Genomic DNA, 24634 nt, shown 5'->3' on the forward strand with positions numbered 1-24634 from the left:
TTTTTTTTTTTAAGACAGAGTCTAGCTCTGTCACCCAGGCTAGAGTGTAGCGGCACAATCTCGGCTCGTTGTAACCTCCACCTCCTGGGTTCATGTGATTCTCTTGCCTCAGCCTCCTGAGTATCTGGGATTACAGGCATGAGCCACCATGCCCAGTTAATTTTTGTATTTTTAGTAGAGACAGGGTTTCACCATGTTGCCCCGGCTGGTCTCGAACTCCTGACCTCAAGTGATCCACCCACCTTGGCATCCCGAAGTGCTGGTATTACAGGCATGAGCCACCCTGCCCGGCCCCTTCTGTCTTCATTTGAATGCCTTGTCACCTCAAAGGGAATTAAATTAGATAATATATACTGAAACATTTGACTCTTAATGGATATTTAGTAAATGGCAGTGCCCCTCCCAGGGGCCTTCAGAAGGGCCCAGGAGCTGGAAGGAAGGAAAGAAAGGTTTCACGGATATATTGGCACTTGAACGGGCCCTTTAAAGTTTGGGTAAATATTTAGAAGGCTCAAGAGGAAGGTGGAAGAGACTGCCATCAAGGGTGGGAAGAAGGTGGAAAAGAAAAAGGCAGAGGTAGGAGAGGTAGCAAATAGTCAGAGAACCTTTATGAGGGCAGATGGTGCAGAGTGAACATTTAGTTCTTTACAGGGTGGTAGGAAGTGAGATTCAGGATTCCACACGAGGTTTGGACCATGAACTTCCAAAGGGGATGCTGCTGTGGTGGGAAGATACAGTCCCTCCTTTTACACTCTTGTTTTTTCCTTTTCTTGGCCAAGGGGCGACTTCCATAGACCTTCCAGAGAGGCTCCTCTCCTCTCCTTTCCATTTCCATTGAGCAGCATCTTAAATTGTATGATGCCTGGCACGAAGTAAGCGTCCCCCATGTATTTGTTAAGTTGAACTGAAACCGAAGTTGAACATATTTGTTGACTGAGAAAATTACAAACTCATTTAAAGAACTCAACTGATGTTCCTCTACTCGTTGGTGCTTGCATATTTAATTCCTCAGTTTCTGGAAGCATTTCTGTATTTATGGAAGAGAACAGGACTAAAGAACGATGTGTTTAGCGTGTTCCTTTCATAGAGAGCCTTCCAGAAAATTTTAATAGAGAGGAAAATGTATTAAGTCTGCATACTTTTGGCAGAATTACTTGGCATTAATTTCTTTTCAATCAGCTTCTCCGTGTTATGACATGACATAGCATTTTGTGGAATGATTCTTTCACCATCTTGCTTTAGTTTGCATTTGGTAACTATGGAACATCGTGACTATTCCCACATGGGTTTCCATGGAGTGACAGTAGCTTCCACTGAATTTACTTGAAGTAGCACCATAGAATATAATCATAGTGTATCCTAAGGGTTTTTTTTCCTACCCAAACTTTTAAAAATTTACTTTTTAAGACATCATCTGCCACATTGACGTAGGCATAGTATGTGAAGCAGGCTGTGCGTACAAGTGCCTCGAAAATATCTTTGGTCTTAACTTTCAGGGGCTTTCCAAAATCCTCAAAGCCTGAAATAAATCTCCATTTGTTCTGCTGTGGCCAGAAGAGGGCCTGAAGCAGAACTCTCTCTAGATTGTTGGTTTTTTTTTTTTTTTTTTTTTTTTTTTTTTTTTTTTTTTTTTTTTTTTTTTTCCGTCTTCTTTTTCCCTTTCCCTATACTAGCATGAGTATGCTAAGCTCTTGAACCTGGTAGAAATATATGTTAATCTTTTCCTTCTCACTGTGCTAGGGTCAATGATAGGCTTATACTGCAAAGTAATAAAGAAATCTGAATTCCGTGAGACGGCTTAGCTGAGGGGTGGGGTTCTCTAGAGATTTGAGAATGTAGAATATAAAGAAAGAGAACAGCAGAAAAGGAGCAGAAAGTTTGTTGGTGGGAAACAGTATTAATTGTAAGTACCACCCCTCAAAAAAATCCAAATATAATGAAGCTTGTTCTCCTTAAAGAAAACAGTGAACTTTGTATATTTTTTAAAAGTCTACTGTTACTCCCAAAGTGACAAAATTATAGTGATAGAGAATCAGACCTTGGTTGCCAGAGGTTAGGATTGAGGGGACAGTGCAACTCTTAAGGGGTAACATGAGAGAGATGCCTGGTGATGATAGGACAGTTCTGTATCCTGAGTGGGGCCATGTCTACTAGAATCTACATACATGATAAAAATTCCATAGAACTATACATCTAGAAGGAAAAAGTACATGTAGAAGCTAGTAAAATCTGAATATAATCTCTATTTGAATTCATAGAATTGTACCGATGTTGATTTCTTGGTGTTAACTTACTATAGTCCCGTGAGATAATATCATTGAGAAAACAGGGTGAAAGAAACATGCGAACTATTTCAAAATAAGTATTTTTTTAATCCCATGATTTTTCCATGATAGAACTATAAAGCTCTGTTGTTACCCCAAATTTCCAATAAGCAAACCAAGCCCAGATGCAGATGTGAGCCATTTGGGATATCCCTTAGAGAGTCTAATCCATGACCATATCAAATGAGTTCATCTCATTTTTATATCTCAGGAGGTTGGCCTATGATATCAGTAGAACTGACTGTGATCATGAAATGTTTTCTACCTCCAAGAGTTGGGGATGGGATACTAGAGAAGAGGTGGCTGCTCTCATTTAGTAGAGGAAGAGTATACTTTTTTGTGTGTATTTTTGCTAGGAGACCCAGGATTGACAACTCTACTGCTATTTCAGAGACCTTAAATGACTTGGTTCCTAGTTGATAAATCATGCACACTCTAGTTTGCTCTATGTTTTTCACAAAGCAGTGAGCAAGACCATTAAGCAAGACTGCCAAAGGCCCCGTTGAGTTTCTTCTGTTCTGTTCCATTGTGTGGCCAGTGCCTGGCAAGAAGAAGGTATTTTATAAATATTCAAGAGTGATATCGAGTGGAAGCTCCCTGAGGTCTGGGACTTTGTCTCATATACTTCAGAATCACCAGCACTTATAAATGGATCTGGTACATAGAAGAAACTCATAAACATGTTTTGCAGGAAGAAATGTATTCTGTTCCTCAGACACTATTAACAGGACACGTTTTATTCTGCCTTTGGAATGGGCCCATGAGAAACTGGTATTTATTTCAGGATAACCAAAAAGAAGCCACAGAAATCAGCCAACAATCAATGATTAAGTCATGGCTGTAATTTTCCCTAAAATTTGGGGATAATTATTAGATATGATCATTACAATGTAGGAAAAAAAAGAACTTGAAACTGTGCATACAGTATGATGGTTCCTGAAACTCAAAGGAAAATGCAAGTCTAATCTTCACAGGGGTTCCCCCCATGCCTCTCATTCTTTAACGTCGCTGTCTCAAGATTTATCCTTCTTTGATATCCCTTTCCATTCTTTCCTTTCCCAGAATCCTCAAATTACAACCCCTGAAAGCAATATCTCTGTGGCTTTATTTTTCAGAGAAAGATAAAGCCTCCTTTTTTCTAACAAACCAACACCATGTTGAGGGACCTCCTCTCTCTTGTCAAAAACAGTCCTCCAGGCGTTGTGCTAAGCAAGAGATCTGCCCCGGTCTGGGGTGTGTACGGCCTCTTTCGAGTAATTCAGAGTAGATCAGACATAAGGTATTTCACGTGTGGAACAACATGGAAATGATGAAGAGGCAAAAAAAAAAAAAAAAAAAAAAAAAAAACAAGACTGGCATGTTTCAGGGATAAGAAGGCAGAGTTGATTGAGGGGAGAATACTTTGTGGAGAAAAATGGCAATGACGTTTCCCTGATAGTGTTGGGTTAGAATACACAGCAAAAGAGACCAGGATCAGTGTGGTAATGGAGACCAATAGAGAGTGGATAAAAGAGGAGCACACTTGACATCCCACCAGGCTCTGCCTGGTCTGACCCCTCCCTCTTTCCAGCTTCACCTCCCACAATGCCCTCGGCTCAAGCAACACCAGCCTTTTTTCAGTTCCTCTTGTCAGGTTATTCCCTCCACATTTTTTCAATCTAGTTATTTCTTTTTTTATTGTGATATAATTCATATTCCATAAAAGTCACCCTCTCAAAGTTTAAATTGAATGTTGTTTAGTGCATTTATTAATTTGCACAATAATCCCCATTATCTAGTTTCAGAACATTTCATCACCTCAAAAAGAAACCTGTACCCATTAGTAGTCATGTATTTAAATTCTTTTTATGGCAGAATACTGTTCTGATGTGTGGATCTACCATCCGTTGTTCATTCCTCGGTTGACTTTTTAGTTATTAGGAATAATGCTGCTGTGAACATGCGTGTACACGTTTTTGTGTGAACATGTTTTAAACTCCCTGGGGAATGGCTAGTTAACTCTTACTCATTCTTCAGATCTGGGCCCAAGCCTTCCTTTCCTCACAGAAATCTCTGACACAGGGTACTGCCTCACTCTTTCCAATTAATGATATGCTCTGTGGTACTATATGACTTTCCTTCAGGTACCTATCACAGTTGTGATTTATGTTATTTGGTGGATATATGATCAATACCAGTAAATGTTTGCTCAATTAATTCAAAAGGTCCAAGTCTGGACCTAAAGCCTAAAGTATACTTTAGTAACTTTAGGAATCTAAAGCCAAAACAAAAAAGAACTTCTTGGAACTTTTCTTTTCCTATAAATTATTTCATTGTATGCACGGATATGTACATTGTGTGTGTGTGTGCGCGTGTGTGTTTGTGTGTGCATGTGTATTGAAGTTTGTCTGTTTTGTGTTTTGTTATTTCCTCTCTTTCATACCCCTTTGTACCTGTCCTGTTGAGGCAGCCACACTTGTCTGAAACCACAAATTCTCATATTTTTCAATGCTTACTACACATGACAGCTAACATTTTCTTTAGAAACACATTCATTGGGAATACTTCAATTTTGCTGAAACTTTTTGCATTGTTCTGAATATTTGATTCTCAAAAGATTACAAATGCACAGGAAGTTTCAAAAATACCAATACAATTTTTCCAATTGTATCTATTATGTTAAAATACACATAATACGAAATTTACCATCTTACCCATTTTTTTATTTTTTTATTTTTTTATTTTTGAGATGGAGTCTCGCTACGTCGCCCAGGCTGGAGTGCAGTGGCGCGATCTCGGCTCTCTACAAGCTCCGCCTCCCGGGTTCACGCCATTCTCCTGCCTCAGCCTCCCGAGTAGCTGGGACTACAGGCACCTGCCACCACGCCCGGCTAATTTTTTGTATTTTTTTTTCAGTAGAGACGGGGTTTCACTGTGTTAGCCAGGATGGTCTCGATCTCCTGACCTCCTGATCCGCCCGCCTTGGCCTCCCAAAGTGCTGGGATTACAGGCGTGAGCCACCGCACCCAGCCCATCTTAACCATTTTTAAGTGTACAGCTTAGTAGTATTAAATACATTCTTAATGTTAGGGAACCATCACCACCATCCGTCTTCAGGACTCTTTTCATCTTTGAAAGCAGAAACTCTATACCTATTAAATAATAATTCCACATTTGTTCCTCCCTACAACCCCTTTAGGTCTCAATGTTTATTGTTTGTTTGTTTGTTTTTGAGACAGAGTCTTGCTCTGTTGTCCAGGCTGGAGTGCAGGGGCAGGATCACAGCTTACTGCAGCCTCGACCTCCCAGGCTCAAGTGACCTTCCCACTTTAGCCTATTGAGTAGCTGGGACTACAAGCACAGGCCAGCGCACCCAGCTGAATTTTGTTTTTTTTATAGGGACAGGGTTTCACCAAGTTGCCTGTCCTGAACTCAAGTGATTCACCCACCTTGGCCTCCCAGAGTGCTGGGATTACAGGCATGAGCCACAGTGCCTGGCATGTGTCTCTGATTTTGACTGCTCTAAGGACCTCATGTAGATGAAAAAATATAGTATTTGTGTTTTGGTAACTGGCTAATTTCATTTAGCATGATATCTTCAAGGTTCATTCATGTTATTGCATATGTCAGAATTTCCTTCCCTTTTAAGCTAAATAGTATTTTTTTGTAGGTATAGACCATATTTTGCTTATCCATTCATCTGTTGATGGACACTTGGGTTGCTTCCATGTTTTAGCGATTGTGAGTAATACTGCTATGATCATAGCTATGCAAATATCTCTTCAAGAGCCCATTTTTCATTCTGCTGGAAGAAGTGGAATTACTGACCATATGGTAATTACATTTTTATTTTTTGAGGAAACATCATACTGTTTTCCACACCGGTTGTACCAGTTTACATTCCCACCAAGATTGCACAAGAATTCCAATTTCTCCCCATCCTCACTAACACTTATTACTTTCTTTTTTTATATATAGTAGCCATCCTAATGAGTGTGAGATAACATTTCGTTGTAGTTTTAATTTTCATTTTCCTAATGATTAGTGATGTTGAACATCTTGTTATGTTCTTCTTGGCCATTAGTATATGTTTTTTGGAGAAATGCCTATTAAGTCCTTTGCACATTTTGACTTTGGGTTTTGTTGTTGTTGAGATTTAGGAGTTTTCTGTATATTCTGGATATTAATCCCTTATCAGATGTGAATAGCAATGTATTTTTTGTTTTTTAGTTTCTTTTGAATAATAGTATATTTTTAATCAAAACTTTTATTTTAAAATTTAACATTTTTGAGATAATTTAAGACAATATTTTTGGCCGGGCACGGTGGCTTAAGCCTGTAATCCCAGCACTTTGGGAGGCCCAGACGGGCGGATCAGGAGGTCAAGAGATCAAGACCATCTTGGCTAACACGGTGAAACCCCATCTCTACTAAAAAATACAAAAAACTAGCCAGGCGAGGTGGCAGGCGCCTGTAGTCCCAGCTACTTGGGAGGCTGAGGCAGGAGAATGGCGTAAACCTGGGAGGCGGAGCTTGCAGTGAGCTGAGATCCAGCCACTGCACTCCAGCCTGGGCGACAGAGCGAGACTCCGTCTCAAAAAAAAAAAAAAAAAAAAAAAAAAGACAATATTTTGGCTAAAGATGTATTCACAATTTTTCATGCATTTCAAAAATATTTATGAAACATCTACTCTGTGCCAGGCACATTTAAAGATTATCTTAGATATAAATAGTGATCAGTTAAACATCTACTGCAAACCCTACCAAATTGTTATTGCTTCAGGGTAGAGTTAACTGGTTGTTAATACCAATCCTGTGAGCTGTTTAGGTAGTAACATTTTCTTTTCTTTTTAATGATGAAAAAATAAGGCTCTGGGTAGTTGAGAGGCATGTCTATATTTTCTGCCTCACCTGGGACAGATCCAGGAAGAGGACTAGGATGTTCTGACTTCCAGGTCAAAATTCCTACCACAGCTGAGATCCTTATCTCTGCAAACATTCTTTTTTATCCAAATAAAGAATGCAAGAAGATTTAAAGGTGAATATTTTCCTGATTATGAGAAACAAACAAAAAACCTCCCTCTGTTTTCAAGACTTTTTTAGGCTCATTAGTTAAATAAAACAAATGGGAGACCAATTAAAAGTATGTTGATTTATTTCTTAAAGAAGGGTCTATTTCAGAGAATATTTTTTAACCTAGTCCTGGATAGATAGCTATATATGCTGAGTATATGGACATAACACAGAGATTAATCCAGTTTGAATTTTGTGTACATTTAATTATTTTCCAGGATTTTACTCTTTTAGACTGGCCTACCACCAGTGATTTGGGAATCAGTAATGCTTTGTACCTTTCAGAAAAATTGAGCGCCTCACTTGGTTTGCCCTTTTATTTGACATTAAGAAATCGGCGGACATAAGAATAAGGCTAAGGCAAATGGATTCATCTGGTGATAGGGCAAAGTAGTGGACTGCGGAATAAGAAAGTCTCAGCAGAAAGGCTGAGTCGCAGTCTGCTCACCAGAGCGAGACATTTTCTGTTCAACTTTGGAGATTTAATAATAGCTTTATGATAGTCACTACTGGTGGCATGGCTGAAATGCTCTGACCTGGGAGCTGTGGGGAATTTATAAAGTCATGAGCTTGGTAGGTGAAAATCTTAATAGAAATAGAAATTTGACTCTGTCAGAGGTTTAATTGTGTCCCCTCAAAAAAGATATGTTGGTATCCTAACCTCCAATACCTCGGGATGTGACTTTGGAGGGAGATAGGGTCTTTACAGAAGAAATCAAGTGAAGATGATACTAGGGTATTCCCTAACTCAGTAAGACTGATGTCCTTATAGAAAGCGGGAATTTGAACACAAAGACAAGCCTACATATACAGGGGGAATGCCATGTGAGTGTGAAGACAGCTTGGAACAGATACTTCCTTCACAGTCCTCAAAAGGAACTAACCCTACTGACCCTCAGGTTCAGATTTCTAGCCTCCAGAATTATGAGACAATAAGTTTCTGCACTTAAACTACTCAGATTGTGGCACGTTATTACAGCAGTCCTGGAAAACTAATACAGGCTCATGCTCCTTGCTGCCTTTTATCAGATAATCCACCAGTAAACATAAATTTAATGAGACCGCGTTATGTGAAAACCTCTAGGATAGTGCTAAAGAATTGAAAAGCACAAGAACTTGACAATCTAGTTAAGTGCAAAAGACATAATCCTAGGAAACTCAAAGTAACAACACAAGATAATATTTGATTAAGTGAATGAAGTAGAACTATATACCAGTGTCTCTCAACCCTAAGTAAAACAAAATTCCCTTTTTTGGTACATTTTTTACAGCTTCATTAAGAAAATCACATACCATAAAATTCACCAATTTAAAGTGTACAGGATACAAGTTCTTAGTTTGCAAAAGAAAAAACTAAAGGGAACAGGTTAATAGTTTACAGTATACTCTATATAGTTTTTAGCATAGTATAGACTACTCTATGACAGATGGTATAATATAGATTTGTGTAACCATAATCATTATCTAATTCCAAAACATTTTCACCTCAAAAAGAAACCCCATACCATTAATAGTTACTCTCCATTCTTAATCTTTCCCCAGCCCCTGGCAACCACTAATCTACTTTCTGTTACTATAGATTTGCCTATTGTGAGCATTTCACATAGATGAAATCCTACAACATACGACCTTTCGTGGCTGACTTTTCACTTAGCATAATGTTTCAAAGTTCATCCATGCTGCAGCACGTATCAGTACTTCATTCCCTTTTATTGCTATAGGAGAGGCAAAATTTTACCTCCACCCTTTTAGGATTTTTGGCTGGACATGAGAATTAAATTGACATCAGACAGATAAACAAGAGAAAAGCACTTAACATACGTTTCATGTGACACAAGAGACCTCATAAGGAAATGAAGACCCAAATAACTGGCAAAACCTAGATGCTTTTATGCTAAGTGTAACAAAGACAGGCAATTGTAGAAAAGTGACTAAGCCGTATGGGGAGGCTAAAGGAAGATAAGAATAATTTTTAACAAGGCCCACTTGCACAGAACTCTTTCTGCTATAATTCCCTGTCAAAGAATGCTTTGCTTTCTGCTGGTAAGTGAGGGCATCTTCCACACAGGAGTTTCTATGGTCTGTTTTCAGGAAGAGAAGAGTAGATGAGAATGCCTTTCTTGTGTCTGCTGTTTCTCAAGTGCCTTTAGCTCAAAATAATCTTTATGTCAAAAAGGCATATTATGGCATATTATGGGGTGCCACTCTTCATTACCAAATAATATTTCATCACATGACTACACCACATTTTATTTATCCATTCATCATTTTATGGACATTTAGGTTGTTTCCATATTCAGGCTATTGTGAATAATGCTGCTGTGAACATTTGTGTACATGTATTTGTATGGTGTCTTCATTTCTCTTGGATAGATGCCTAGGTGAAACTGCTAGATTATAAGGGTACTGTAACTCTATATTAAGCATTTTGGAAGAAAAAAAGAAAAAAGTATTACTTCCTCCTACTGTTGTTTTTTATGTTTATTATAATCTCTACTTAAATACATTCAAACATCAGATCCATCCTGTCTAAAATAGACCTTCTCCCCACAATCACTCAAACACACAATCCTTTTTAATCTCCTTCACAGCATTTATCACCTGAAATTTGCTTGCTTACTTCTTTATGTATTCCTATCACTTGATATTTATTTATTATTACCCATTGCACATTCCTTACTAGAATATGAGCTAGGTCAAAAATCTTGTCTGTCTTGTTCATTTCTGTATTCTCAGTGCATATCATTGTGCCTGGTACGAAGTAAGTGCTCAGTAAATAGTTAACACAGAATAAGGAATTAAAATAAAAACTTTATCTGAATACCTTAAGGATCCTAGAGTTTCTTGAATTCCAGTTTGAGAAACTCTTGCATGGATAGGATGTCCTATATAAGAAGTTCCCTCAAAATGAAGGCTAGAAGCTCATGGGAGAAATGGGACTTGAACCGAACCATAGATTTCAAACAAAGAACAGTATGACCGAAAGGTACAGATGTCAGGGTCCACCGAGAGTATTCAGAGTCTCACTATTGCAGTTTTTATAAAATGGGTTGTTGATTAATCTGTATTCATAATATGGATTATTGATTAGACCTCTTTGTGTTGCATGTCACAGAATCTAAAGTCGAATTTACTTACCGACAAAAAATTATGTATTGACTCACATAACTGTGATGTACAGGATTAAATAAATCTCAAAGTCAACTGGATACAGAAACCTATATGGCATCCTCAGAGTTTTGACTCTTTTTCTGTCCCTCAACGCCCCTTATCTCTATGTGTTTACTTTGTTCTCTAGCAGGTTAGTTTCATCTGTAGGGTGATGTGGTGCCTGATCACCTCAAGCCTATGTCATCATGACTGATGATTCAAAAGGAAGACAGAGTCTCTTTCTGCAAGCACCCATATAGCAAATCTCAGAGAAACTTGCAACTGATGCTCTGTAAGTCCCATGCCTATCCCAACAACCAAGTGGGATAGAGTTCTGATTGGCTGGGACTGGATCACACTGGAGAGGGAGCATATCTTTCACGCCACATGGCCAAGAGGCTTTCACTTCACCCAAACCAGATAAAGAGATTCCCTATTGAAAAGAAGCATTCTGGTCTCAGAAGAAGGGAGGATGGTGCTAAAAAGACTGACAATAACAACAACAATAGTAGCATAATAATTCTACAGTAAAATAGGCAAAGAAAACTTTTCTGGGACATAGAAACTAGACTTTTTAGACCAAGAGAGGATGAAATTTATATGCATGACTGTGCTAGAAAACCCTTCCTTACAATTTCTCTTTTAAGACAGACATATTTCTAAAATCCAGCAGCAAGGTTTCTTTTTGAAGATGAAAAGCGCTGCATATGGGCTGCAAACTTATGATTAACTGAGCGTAGGATTTGGTAAAGAGTTCTATATTCATTTTGTCTACACATTTTTAAAAAATGTGAGTCTCCCTAAAAGGACTCATTTTCATCTCTCTGAGCCCTTAACACAGAAACATTCGTTTCTCATGGGAAGAGTTCACAATTGCTTCTCCATGTTACATCCATCTGAGCATCACTCCCTGGGGGAAACTGGCATCTGAGAATCTAGACTGCTTTCCACTGTGTCTGCCTATTTTAAGTTGTTTGTTTTTCTTGGAGAACCCAAACAAGAAATACCATTAGTGGGAGCACCAATTAGGAAGCCCCAGTGAAGAAAAAGGGATTAAATAAAATAATACTCATTCTGAACATTTACTTCCATTATCCCACTGTCTCTCCAAACTGTGTTCTCTAATTGAGGTCAAATAAGAGATCTGTTATTTTAGTTAGCCCAATGAGCAGGATTAATAAAATATAAAAAGTAGATAAACAAGACCTGAATACTTTTTTGAATGGCTGATCATAGAATTCAGTGTCTTTATTGGTAAGTAAAAGGACAATGTTTTGACTATGGAATTGTCTCCTTTATTTAAAAAATACACTCATTAAATCATTCACAAAGTATACAGAGAACACTGCCACACTTCTCATACCAAGGAATGGGCGCAGAATATGTTTTTTTTTAATTACTCAGACTTTGTCTCAGGGAATTCACCAATAGGAAAGGAAACTGACAAGAGAAAAATTAAGTCAAAAGTAGAACTTCTAAAAGTGTTTTCATAAAGGTATAGGCAGGCTTATATAGGAGACAGGACCATATAAAATCAAAGCAATTAACTTCAAAAGAGGAAGATAGGATAAATCTTGGCTCAGTGGGTGGCATTTAAGCTGGAATTTGAAAGATGCATACATTCATAATAGGCAAATGAGTGAAGGTGTTCTCTTGTTCAATGTTCTATTTATTCATTCATTCTTGGTTGTTCTTAACTCATTCGGTACAGTGTGCCCTTACAATGGAGAGTGATGTTCATTAGAGAACATTTCCAACCCAACAGTATATGTGATCTCTGCTACATGTTATTATCATTAATGAGGCTAAAAATTCTATAAACTAATTATTTTACTTTTTTCAAAATTAGGTATAGCAATCCAGGACTTAACAAAATGTAAAATACTCCACCTCTGACACTTATGGACTTGCTCTATCTCCTCTACTTGGCTCTGTCTACACAGGCTTTTTCTCTCCTCCTTGTTTGAAATGACTTAAGAAGTCAATACATAGTACATCTTCTAGTGGTGAAAATGTTGTGTTGTGTTCCTTATGATTCAGTTGCTTCCATGTGCACAATGGAGTCCACTGCATTTCTAAGGTCACAGTAATTGGCAGGTGGAATAAGTTCCGTGCTCTCAACTTTGAGGAAGGCCCTGGCTGCCTTCCTGCTTGACAGCGCAGTGAGAGAGATGAAATCTGCGTAAACTGACTGTGGGATGCGTAACAAACAGCCCAGGCCATCAAACTGTATTGTTTTTAACCAACATGCATTATTCCCCCTGAAAAGTAAAATCTCCTCTTCATATTTTTCTTTCCCCAAAGAATGCATTTTCTTCTTTGGAAATGGCTTCTTTACCTCTCCTAGGCACTCAGTGCTGACAGTTATTGCCCTAAATGATGGATGGGCTCACTCCCCAGCAGCTCTTCTCTGCCTCTTGTCAGTGACACTAGACAAGCTGGCAAAGCTCTTCTGGTCTATAGGGCTCTTTGAGACCTGTCACTGCTTCCTGTCAGCTGGGCTGGAGTAAATCCTCTTAAATCTGTTGACCTGACCTCAGCCTTCCTCTCTCCCAAGTAGTTATTTCTCCTTAGCCTCCCTTATTTCCCACAGATTCAATTTCTCATGAAAGTATTGGGTGCCGACTTTGGGCCAGTTGCTGTCTCCATGTGACGGACAGCTCACCAGAATGGTAGGTTTCCGTAGATGGCTCAATTAAAATGAGCATTCTATTCCTCAGTGGAGCTGTGATCCATAAAGGGATTGTGTTCTAAATCTTTACATTAAAAAAAAAAGCATTTTGAGTAAAAATTAACTTTGAAAATCTCACATTGGAGACCAACATACCACTCTCAATAGGTTCAACATAACCAGATTTTCCTCCAGGGCTGGAACAGATTGCTATTTCTTCATCTGGACATGAGATGAATTAATTTGTTTTTTATTTTAGTAGCCATTGTGTAAAATCACACTTAGCAGGACAAGAACCTCATGCCATAGAAGCAATGGGGAATGAAACTCAGCTGCAATATCAGCCTATGACTGCTTCAGCACTCATGGTCATCTAGGACAGGTGCTTGTTTACTAGAATGGCCACTAAAGTGACCCACACTAATCAACCTCTCTCCCCATCCCTCCTTTCTTCTCCCTCCTTCTCTAACCTCCTCTCCCTTCCCACCCTATCCCTCTATATGTTTTCTTCTCTTCTCCCTCTTCTCCATTTTCTTCACTCTTTGCTGCTAAAACACTTGATTGATAAACTTGAAGTAAATTGCTAAACAATCCCAGGGTACAATTTGTCTTCCATGCCCTGCTGCCCCTGGGTTTAATTATGCTTGATAAATGTTGGCTGTGCATCTTGAGTGCAGGGGGCCTTTCCTTTCAGCAGCGCCTCATATCCTGCTCCTTCAATACTCAGGCAGAAGGACACCTTTTCTCCATTTCAATACCTCCATCTGCTTCAGATTTGCCCCACCCTTCCATCCCTTAGAATTTGGCTAGCCCCTGTATGGTAGGTGCATCCAGAACATCAGTTCCAAATATGATGCTCTGCAAGCTACAATAACAATGTCCTCTTTAATTTTTTTCCAACTCGATCTTTCCAGTCCTATATCCTTAATCACTGGAAAAATGCCTTGCTCCTTCGTTCTAGTCAGAACTTCATCTCACACATCTTTCTTCTACCCAAAATGCTCTTTTTCTTCTGCCTATCTAAATGATATTCATTTCTTTAGGATCAACTTAAGTACTAGTCCCTTCTGTCAAGCTTTCTCTGATCTATTGATTCCTCTACTCACCTTCCCCAATACTTGAAGTCTATATTCAGCACTTAGTGATAATTCAGTGATGTTGTTTATTCAATAAGGCCCTCATATGTCCACGGTCCAGATGTGTTTGACAAATGTTTATTCTGCCTGCATCATGTTTAAAAATTTTTTAAATTAGTTCTCATTGTTATAAAATGAAAAATTTTTCTATCTAAATTCTGATTTCCTGCTTCTTTTCTCTGCTAAAAAAGGAAGATTTGCAACATTGGACCTGCATTTCCCCCTGGCAGAAATCAACTGCAACAGAATGGTGGTTGCTCTTCTTCCCACTCAGCTGAGGCACAATCTGTCCTGTACCAACGGTCCCATCCAACTCCCTTTTTTCATTTATGGTATCGACCCCCAACTATGTAAAGCCCTTAATACAACATCTAGCAATAACTGCAGCGCTGTTCATAGTCCTGATTATGATGTATCTCACATTTGTTACTGATTCATTTCTTATCTTCCAACTAGACTGCGACTTCCTTGAGAATAGGGGCCATATGTGAGGAGATGATCAGAGACTTTTTCTGGGGAAAAACTCATTGGGATTGGTAAGAGATTTTCTAATAAGCAAATAATGTTACTTGAGCCTTTTATTTGTGAAACAAGAATAAGGGAGGTGAACATGCCCCTGAGTAGAGGGATTTAGGAGCCCTAGTTGCCAAAACAGATCAGCAGATCAGTGTGGTGTTATTTCCCAAAACAAAAAGCCTAGAAATTGAAATGAATGAATGTGTCTTAAATCAGACTCACTTTTATTCTATTTCAGTCATTTAATCAAGGAAGAGCAAGTTAGCCCCTCTGATATGGCATTTATTGTGCGGAGTCCTAGAGATTCAAGGATGCTTAAGACAAGACGTCCTTAGGATTGTACTAAAAGTTTATCAAGGAGAGAAAAAACACCCCAGAAATCATTTTTCAGGTTTATTAAAATATCCCTTTTGTTATATTGTTTATTCTTGTCTCCCTGGTTACTACCAGAAAAACATACTTCAAAATCAGAAGAAGCTAAGCAAGATGATATGGAAGCAAGCGAAGAAGCTCATAATTTCAGAGCTAAAAATCACACCAGGAATCACTAAGTGCACAGTCCTTATTTGCAGATAAGGAAACTGAGGCTGTGTGTGTGGCAATGTGCCACTCACATCTCCCACTAAGGGGACCATAACTGACACATTCCCAACTGGTGTCCCCTGGACCCACCCCAAAGTTCACACCAAGTTCATTCCTCCCCCACTCTGCTCCTAGCAGTGACAGCTGCAGGAGGTGATGCTAGTGGAGATCTATTCCTCCACTATCTGGCCTAACCATCAGCCTGGCCTAACCTTTCTTATAACCCAGGTGCGATTCTCTTTCCTTCCCCCAGTCCTTTAGTGGATTTCTGATGCCACTCACTAGCCACTCCTGCTTCCTTCCCTTTAACCTTCACAGGCATTTCCTCATTCAGTTACTTGCACATCTAACCCAGTCTTAGTGTCTACTTCTTGGAAAAACCAAATAGACACACTATGTAAGTGTAAGTGATAGTTGAGGTCATAATTCAAAAAGAAGGAGGAATGAACTAATTGAAGGATTGGGGGTGGGAGGTGCATTAATGATAGAGAGATAAGCATGTGCAAAGTCTCCTGGGTGAGTAGGAGCATCACTCCTTTAGGAAAACCAAAGGCCACAGTAGCAGGAACTGAGAGAGTAGGATAAGTAGCATTAAGTGACATTACACTCAAGTAATGTCACTTGAGCATGTTTACACAGCTGGTGAGCACCACAGCTGCTGCCTGGACCCAATATACTTGATACCCAATCTAGTGTTCTTTCCATTAAACCTCTGTCCTGCCATGATCCTAGACAGAGAAACTCCTGGATGGAGAAAATGATGTTGACAGAGGGAAAAAGAAATGGCTAGGCTAGGAGCCGCTATTCTTGGGAGAAAAGTGGATCCTAGAAAAGAGCCTAGGCCAGAAACATCTCCTAGGTTTTGAACTAGCATGTGGTCCACGTATTTTGCTCACCATATCCTATTACTTTTCTGGGAAAAAGCCAAGTGTGGTGGGAAGAGTACCAGCTTTAGAGACACAGAGACCTGGATTCAAATTCCAGCTCTGCTATTTATGAATGATAGTTGAGTTCATAATTGAAAATTCAGGAGGAATAAACTAGTTGAAGGATTGGGGATGGGAGGTGCATTAATGATAGAGAGATCAGCATGTGCAGAGGCTCCTGGGTGAGTAGGAGCATCACTCCTTTAGGAAAACTAAAGGCCACAGCGTCAGGAGCTCAAAGAGTAAGGTGAAAGTGGCATAAGATAAAGCCAAAAGAGTAGGCAAAGGTGAGAACACATGGGACCTCGCAGGGTACGATATGAACTATGTTAGAACAATTGCAGAACATTCTAGGGCTTTAAACAAGTGTGTAGGCTTCAGGGAAGGCAAAAGGATCAGATTTTCCACTTAAAACTATCACTTTAGGTCTAGTGAAAACAGCTGGAGAGGGCCAGCATGGATTTGGGGACACTTAGGAGAAAAAGGCAAAGGAAGATGGTGGCTTGATCTTGGGTGATGAAGACCGAAGGAAGTGGGTTGATTGAAAAGAAGGCTGGGAATTTAAATCGACAAGATTTGTTGATTGATGGGATCTGGGAGGGGCAAGGTAGACTCCTAGGTTCAGGAGTGGTGTGACTCCATTGCCTATTTCATCTGGTCTTGTGCTACACCTGTGATAAGTACCCATTGACTACTTGCTGTTTGATGGAGAACAGAAGCTAGAGGTGTTCATCCCACCAATCCTGGAAAAAGGAGCGATTCCTATTTGCATCACCTCACAGAGCTGGCACAGAAGGAAGAAGCAGGTGTGTGCCCCAGAGTAGAAGGGATTTTGTTGGCAAGGGAAGACACTAAACTGGGGCTTCAGCTCCATCTTTCTGACCTTATACAATATGTTCTCCTGAGCAGAGGGGAAGATATAAGGTCATGGAATAAAGGCCAGACATGATGTAATGACAAACGTCTTCAGTTACCAGTTCTACTCTGGCTAAATGGCAATAATCAGAAAGTAAATTTGAAAAGCAAAGAACAATTTTCTTTTATCACAGTCCTATGTCTGAAACCTGGCTTAACCACAAGCCAAATTTTTTATTAAACTATGGTGTCTGTTGAATGCCTACTCTGTATTCCTGGTGCTGTGAATTTATGGCATTGAGTTTTTCTTGGGAGATAGACATTGATCAAATATTCACACAAATAACATATAATTGCAAAGTGAGATGAGTGCTAGGAAGAAAAAAATGTATGCTACTATAAAAACATCTAAGGGAATTTTTGGTCCAGACTGTGGGGCCAGGAATCTGAGCTTTAAAGAACGAGTTAGCACTGATCAGGTGAAAGGGACAGTGGAAGCCTTATAGACAAGCATTTGAGGAGGAGGAAACAGCCTAAGCCGACTGCATGGCATGTATTGTTAGGACTTGCTTTTCCAGTGTTCCTCCCCTTGCTCCAGGGAATCTTCCCATTAGAAAGGCAATGCAGTGAGGGTAGGGTAAGATAATAGGAAGCTGTAACTGAACTGCTGTGCAGGATCAAGGCTACAAACAGTAGCTTCAACAGTAGCAAAACATGCTTAACGAGAACACCATTGTGCCTTGCAAGGACTGAAATTATGACTTTTTTTTTTTCTTGAGAAAGTGTCTGACTCTGTCACCCAGGCTGGAGCACAGTGGCACTATTATGGCTCATTACAACCTCTGCCTCTTGGGCTCAAACCATCCTCCCACCTCAGCCTCCCGAGTAGTTGGGATTACAGGTGTGCACCACCATGCCTAGCTCATTGTTTTCTGTTTGTTTTGTGTTGTTTTGTTTTTTGGTAGAGACAGTGTTTCACCATGTTGCCCAGTTTGGTCTCAAATTCCTGGGCTCAAGCAATCTACCCACCTCAGCCTCCCAAAGTGCCAGTATTATAGGAGTGAGCCACAGCACCCAGCCTGACTTATTTTCTTAAGAGGGTAAAACATGGGTGTCATGAATGTTGATAATGAGTAAAAGAAAATGTCAACCACCTTCATTCTGTAGCCTAAGGTAACACAGATATTTTCCCACCATGCTGTAAGCTTCCTGAGGAAGACTATGTCTCTTTGATACCTGACTCCCAGTCACCTAGCAAAATGTCTGACTTGTCTGTTAGGAAATATTAAGTATTTCTATTTGAATTTATATTACTGAATTTTTATTACTATTTTAGGTTGTGTGAAATTAATTGAAGTGTCTTCTAAGGCTGCTAGAAGTCATTTCTCAAGTCCTTTGGGGTTTATTCTCCTTTTGAGGATTATAGTAGATATCCAGGTCTTGGATCATTTATTCAACAAATGTTTATTGAGCATTTGACATATGCCAGATATTATGCAAGGCATGTGGATATAATGTGGATATAATGTAACAACTGAGACTGGAATGTGGATAAGTAATTATAATAAAATCTGGTGTGTCTTAACACAAAAGAAAGCAGAAGAGAAAGTTTCAAATTAGAGGTAGCCATTACTTTTTGTGATTTTAATATGCCTAAATTTTAATTACCAAGGTCTAGTTGAATAAATCCCCCAAGAGCATGGATCAAATTGCAGTTACCTGAGCCTATCAACTGTAACTGTATAAAGTACAAAATACGTTTTAAAATCACAGAACACAGCTGGGCGCAGTGTCCTATGCCTGTAACCCCAGCATTTTGGGAGGCCAAGGCGGGTGGATCATCTAGGGTCAGGAGTTTGAGACCAGCCTGGCCAACACGGTGAAACCCCATCTCTACTAAAAATACAAAAATTAGCCAGGAGTGGTGATGTGCACCTGTAACCCCAGCTACTCAGAAGGCTGAGGCAGGAGAATCGCTTGAACCTGGGAGGTGGAGGTTGCAGTGAGCTGAGATTGCACCACTGTACTCCAGCCTGAACAACAGATCAAGACTCTGTCTCAAAAATAAATAAATTAATTAATTAATTTAAAATAAAATAAAATAAAATCACAGAACAGTTGTAATTTTCCCATGATTGTACAGGTTCAGTTTGCATTGTCATTTTTATAGGCTGGCACTACTTTGCAAAGCAAGGAGTACCTGTACTTTGGTTTGTCTTTATTATAAACTTTTATATTGATGTGTAAAATATACAGGAAAATGCACACAACAAATCATAAGTGTACAACTTGATGAATGATCACAAAGTAAACACTTTTGCGTGACCCTACCAGCATGAAGCAGAACATTACCTGCATCACAGATATCTCCCTTGTGGCCCCTCCCCAGGCATAAATCCTATCTTGATTTTTAACAGCATAGATTAGTTTTGTCTGCTTTTGAAATTGATGTAAATAGAATCAGTAGGTAATCTTTTGTGTCTTTCTGTCACTCAACATATTTGTGAGAGCTGGCCACGTTGTTTTCTTTGGCAGTAGTTCATTTTTATTACTGTTCAAAATCCCACTGTGCAAATTTGCCACAATTTTTAAAATCCGTTCTACTGTTGATGAACATTTATGCTGTTTCCTGCTTGGGGGCTATTATAAATAATGCTGGAATAAACATTCTAATACATCTCCTTTGGTACACATGTTCATACATTTCTCTGATTATGTACTTAAGAGTGAGATATGTAGGTTATAGGTTAGGCACATGTTCATCTTTTAATAAATACTGCAATTGGTTTTCCAAGGTAATTGTACCAATTTTTACTCCCATCTAAAAAACACAATTGCTCCACATTCTCACCAATATTTGATATAGTTAAGTGGTGTTTTGGTCACTTGTTTTGTTTTCAAATGTCATTCTGGTGCATTTATACTGATAAGTCATTGTGGTTTTGTTTGCATTTCTCAATGACTAATAAAATTGAGAACTGTAAAAAATACACTTGCTGGCCACGCGTATGTCATCTATTGAAAAGTGTCTGTTCATGCCCTTTGCCCAGTTTTTACTGGGGTTGTTTCATTAGAGAAATGCAAATCAAAACCACAGTGGGAGACCGACCATCTCACACCAGTCAGAATGGGTATTCTTAAAAAGTCACAAAGTAACATATTGGCAAGGTTGCGGAGAAAAGAGACTGCTTATACACTGTTGGTGGGAGTGTAAATTAGTTCAACCATTGTAGAAAGCAATGTGGCAATTTCTCAAAGAGCTAAAAACACAACTGCCATTTGACCCAGCTATCCCATCACGGGGTATATACCCAAAAGAATATAAATCATTCTGTCCTAAAGACACATGCATGCGAATGTTCATTGCAGCACTATTCACAATAGCAAAGACATGGAATCAACCTAGATGCCCATCGATGACAGATTGGATAAAGAAAATGTGGTACATATATACCATAGAATACTATGCAGCTATAATAAAGAATGAGATCGTGTTTTTGTGGGTACATGGACGGTGCTGGAGGCCATTATCTTTAGCAAACTAATGCAGGAAAAGAAAACCAAATACCACATATTCTCACTTCTATGTGGGAACTAAATGGTGAAAATGCATGGACACATGGAGGGGAACAACACACATTGGTGCTTACTGGAGGGTGGTGGGTGGGACGAGGGAGAGAGTCAGAAAATCTATTGGGTACTGGGCTTAGTACCTGGGTAACAAAATAATCTGTACACCTAACCCTCATTACGCGAGTTTACCTGTGTAACAAATCTGCACATGAACCTCTGAACCTAAAATAAAAACTTTTACAAAATTGAGTACTTTAAAACTTATTTATTGGTTATTTGCATTTACTTTTCTGTGAATTAACTTTCTATATATTTTGTCTTTTTAAATTAGGTTATCTGTCTTTTTCTTACATATTTATTGGAGTTATATTTTATGGACAGAAGTTCTTTATTGACAATTTTATCTTGATCACTTTACTAGGAGTGTCAGTCTTGTAAGACTTTTCTCAACCATCTTTTCACTGTTGATTCTATTGTTTATTGTTTTTCTAATTCATTTATTTCTGCACGTTATTTACTTCTTTAGGGTATGTTAATTTGGTATACTTACACAATTTCTTAAAATTTTTATTTATGTAATTGATTTTCATTTTTCTTTTCTAACATAAATAAGGCTTATTTTATCATTCTACTCATGACTTTAATTGTATCTTACGATTTTTTTTTTATATTTGGTTTTTTATTATCATCCAGTTCAAAATATTCTCTAATTAGTACTGTGACTTCTTGTTTTACACATTGGCTTACAAGTAGAAGGCTTAACTACCAAACCTTTAGGGAGTTCCTCAGTATCTATATTACTGATTCCTAATTTAATTCTACTCTGGTCAGAGGAAATACACTCTACAGTTTGAGTTCTTTGAAATGCATTAATATTTGCCTTATGCCCAATAATATTGTCAATTTTAGCGTATGTTTAACAAATGCTAAAATAATGCATATTCTGCTGTTTGTTCTTTGTTTCGTTTTGTTTTAGCAATAATCTGGCCAGGAGTCATGGCTGATGCCTATAATCCCAGCACTTTGGGAGGCCAAGGCAGGCAGATCACCTGAAGTCAGGAGTTTAAGACCAGCCTGGCCAACATGGCAGAACCCCATCTCTACTAAAAATACAAAAATTAGCCTGGCTTGGTGGTGCATACCTGTGATTCTAGCTACTCAGGAGGCTGAGGCACAAGAATCACTTGAGGGAGAGGTTGTAGTGAGCAAAAATCATGCCACTGCACTCCAGCCTGGGTGACAGAACGAGACTTCATCTTAAAAAAAAATAAATAATCTGTATGACATTTAGATCAGTTTGTTGTGTTACTTAAATATTGTATACCTTACTTATTTGGGGATTGTTTGTCTTATTAGGTACCGATGAAAGTATGTTAAATTCTCCTACCATGGTTATGCTTTTTCTTCTTCTTCTTTGTTCCATCAATTTTGGCTCATCATTTTGAGGATGTTTTGTGTTAGGTGCCTACAGATCTATAATTCTCATAGTTTCTAGTGGATGGACATTCTTATCATTATAAATGCTTCTCTTTGTCCCCAGTAATGCTGCTTCTTGTAAAGTCTGCTTTGTAATTAGTATTGCTATAGCACTTATTTTTTAGTATAGCTTTTTCTAAATTACATGTTATGTTATTTTTTTGCCATATTTTATTTTCAACCTTTTTGTATCTTTATATTTAAGGAATGCTTGTAAGCACCATAGGATTGAGTTTTTGAAATCCAATCAGGCCCTCTTATCTCTAATTTGGAGCATTTATTCTATTTACCTTTAATGTCACTACTGAAGTATTTAAGTGTAGTCTCTTTGTTTTCTATTTGTCACACCAATTGTGCTACATTTTCTTTCCTTTCTGGCCTTTTATATAAAGTATTTATTATATTAATTAACTTTTACTTCATTTCTTCCTGTGACTTTTTAGTCATAAATAGCTTTATTCTTCTTTTGGTGGTCACCCTAAATATCACAACACTCATATTGACTTACTAGAGTCTAATATAAATTAAGAGTTTTACCATTTATCACGTTACACAAGAACGCCTTACCCCTCTAAACCTTTTGTTTTTCACTGTGGCAAAATACACTTCTTCCTCACTTTTTGTACTATTGTTTTAAATGTAGTCAATTCTACATATATTCTAGACTCCGTAAGACATTGCACTTAGGGTTTTATTATACAGGCAACGTTTCTTGGATTGATTCGCGTATGTGTGCTTCCTGTTGCTCTTCATTTCCTTCTGAGAAAGGAAGAGCTTTGTGCTTCCTGCTGAGAAAGTTTCCTTCTCCTGGAAGAATTCCCCTTAGCAATTCCTCTAGTGCAGGCCTGGTAGTGACAAATGCCTGTGAGTGTTATTTTTCTAAGAGTGTATTTTTTCACTTTCATTTTTTGGGTGTGGTTTTCTATGTTGATAGAATTTTTCTTTAAGCATTTTGAAAATGTCATTCCACTGCCTTTCAGCTTCTATTGTTTCTGTTGGGAAGTCAAATACTAGTGTTACTGTTCCTTCTTTGAAGATTATACTTAACTTTTTTCCTAGCTCCCTTCAAGATTTTTTTCTCTTTGGTTTTAAGCAGCTTTACTATGATATGCTTGTGTATTTATCTTGTTTCAGGTTCCTAGCCATTCTTGAATCTATGCAGTTTCCAGCATTTTTTAATGTATTTTGTCTATTTGGGGAAATTCTCTGTTGTTACCTTTTCAAGTATTATTTCTGTCTCATTCTCTCTCCTTTCCTATTGTAACCCTAAAAACACATATTAGATCTTTTCATTGTCTTCTGTATATCTCTTATGTTCTTTCCTGTATTCTCTATCTTTATTCTCTGTGTTTCAGTCTAGGCATTTTTATCTTACCTATCTTCTAGTTCACTAACCATTATCTTCTTATATCTAATCTCCTGTTAAACTTATGCTTTGAGATCTTAATTTCTGTAATTATTTTTTTCTTTTGAGACAGAGCTCACTCTGTCACCCAGGCTGGAGAGCAGAGGCGCAATCTCAGCTCACTGCAACCTCTGCCTCCGGGGTTCAAGTGATTCTCCAACCTCAGCCTCCCGAGTACCTGGGATTACAGGAGCCTACCACCACCGGCTAATTTTTGTATTTTTAGTAGAGGCCAGGTTTCACCATGTTGGCCAGGCTGGTTTCAAACTCCTGACCTCAGGTGATCCATACATCTTTGCTTTCCAGAGTGCTAGAATTACAGGCATGAGCCAGCCCACTCAGCCAGTTTCTGTAATTTTAATTGTAAATTTTATTTGATTCCTGTTCAGTTTTAGTTCTCAACAAGATTTCTGATTTTGTTCTTTACGTTTGTAAACAGGTATTTTTCCCCTGGTATGACTACTTATTTTGAATAAACATTGAATAGTGGTAAAGGCAATTTGAGGCATTTGTGTGATTTTGTATTTTTCCAGAGGACAAGTAAGAAGGAGTCATAGAGCAAATATCAAAGCTAAGGAACTTTCAGGAAAATATCTCAGTAAAAATGAAGGTAAGAGTGTGATTCTAAAGTGATTTTTTAAGAAGACAGAAAAATGTAAGGTGGTACCTCAAAGACTGTTAAACAAAGCCTTATAAGGGTATTAAGAAAAAAATCTCACAGATGCTTTCTGCTAAATAATCACAATCAGGCTCCTATGAATATTCATTTTATTATTTCATGCTGGTCCCACAGGGGTCCTGGGGTAGAGAAAGATAATTATTTCAAAGAGATTTGTGAGGTGGGCTTTTAATAGATGGGTTTGTAAATTTACATGCAGGAAGGCCATTATGGTTTTAAAGAAATTATATCAACTTGTTTTGAAAAGGACAAAGATAGAATTAATAGAGTCAGAAAGTAGAGTAAGAAT

Source organism: Rhinopithecus bieti, unplaced genomic scaffold (assembly GCF_001698545.2).
Source record: "Rhinopithecus bieti isolate Rb0 unplaced genomic scaffold, ASM169854v2 scaffold_5101, whole genome shotgun sequence".
Classification (NCBI taxonomy): Eukaryota; Metazoa; Chordata; class Mammalia; order Primates; family Cercopithecidae; genus Rhinopithecus; species Rhinopithecus bieti.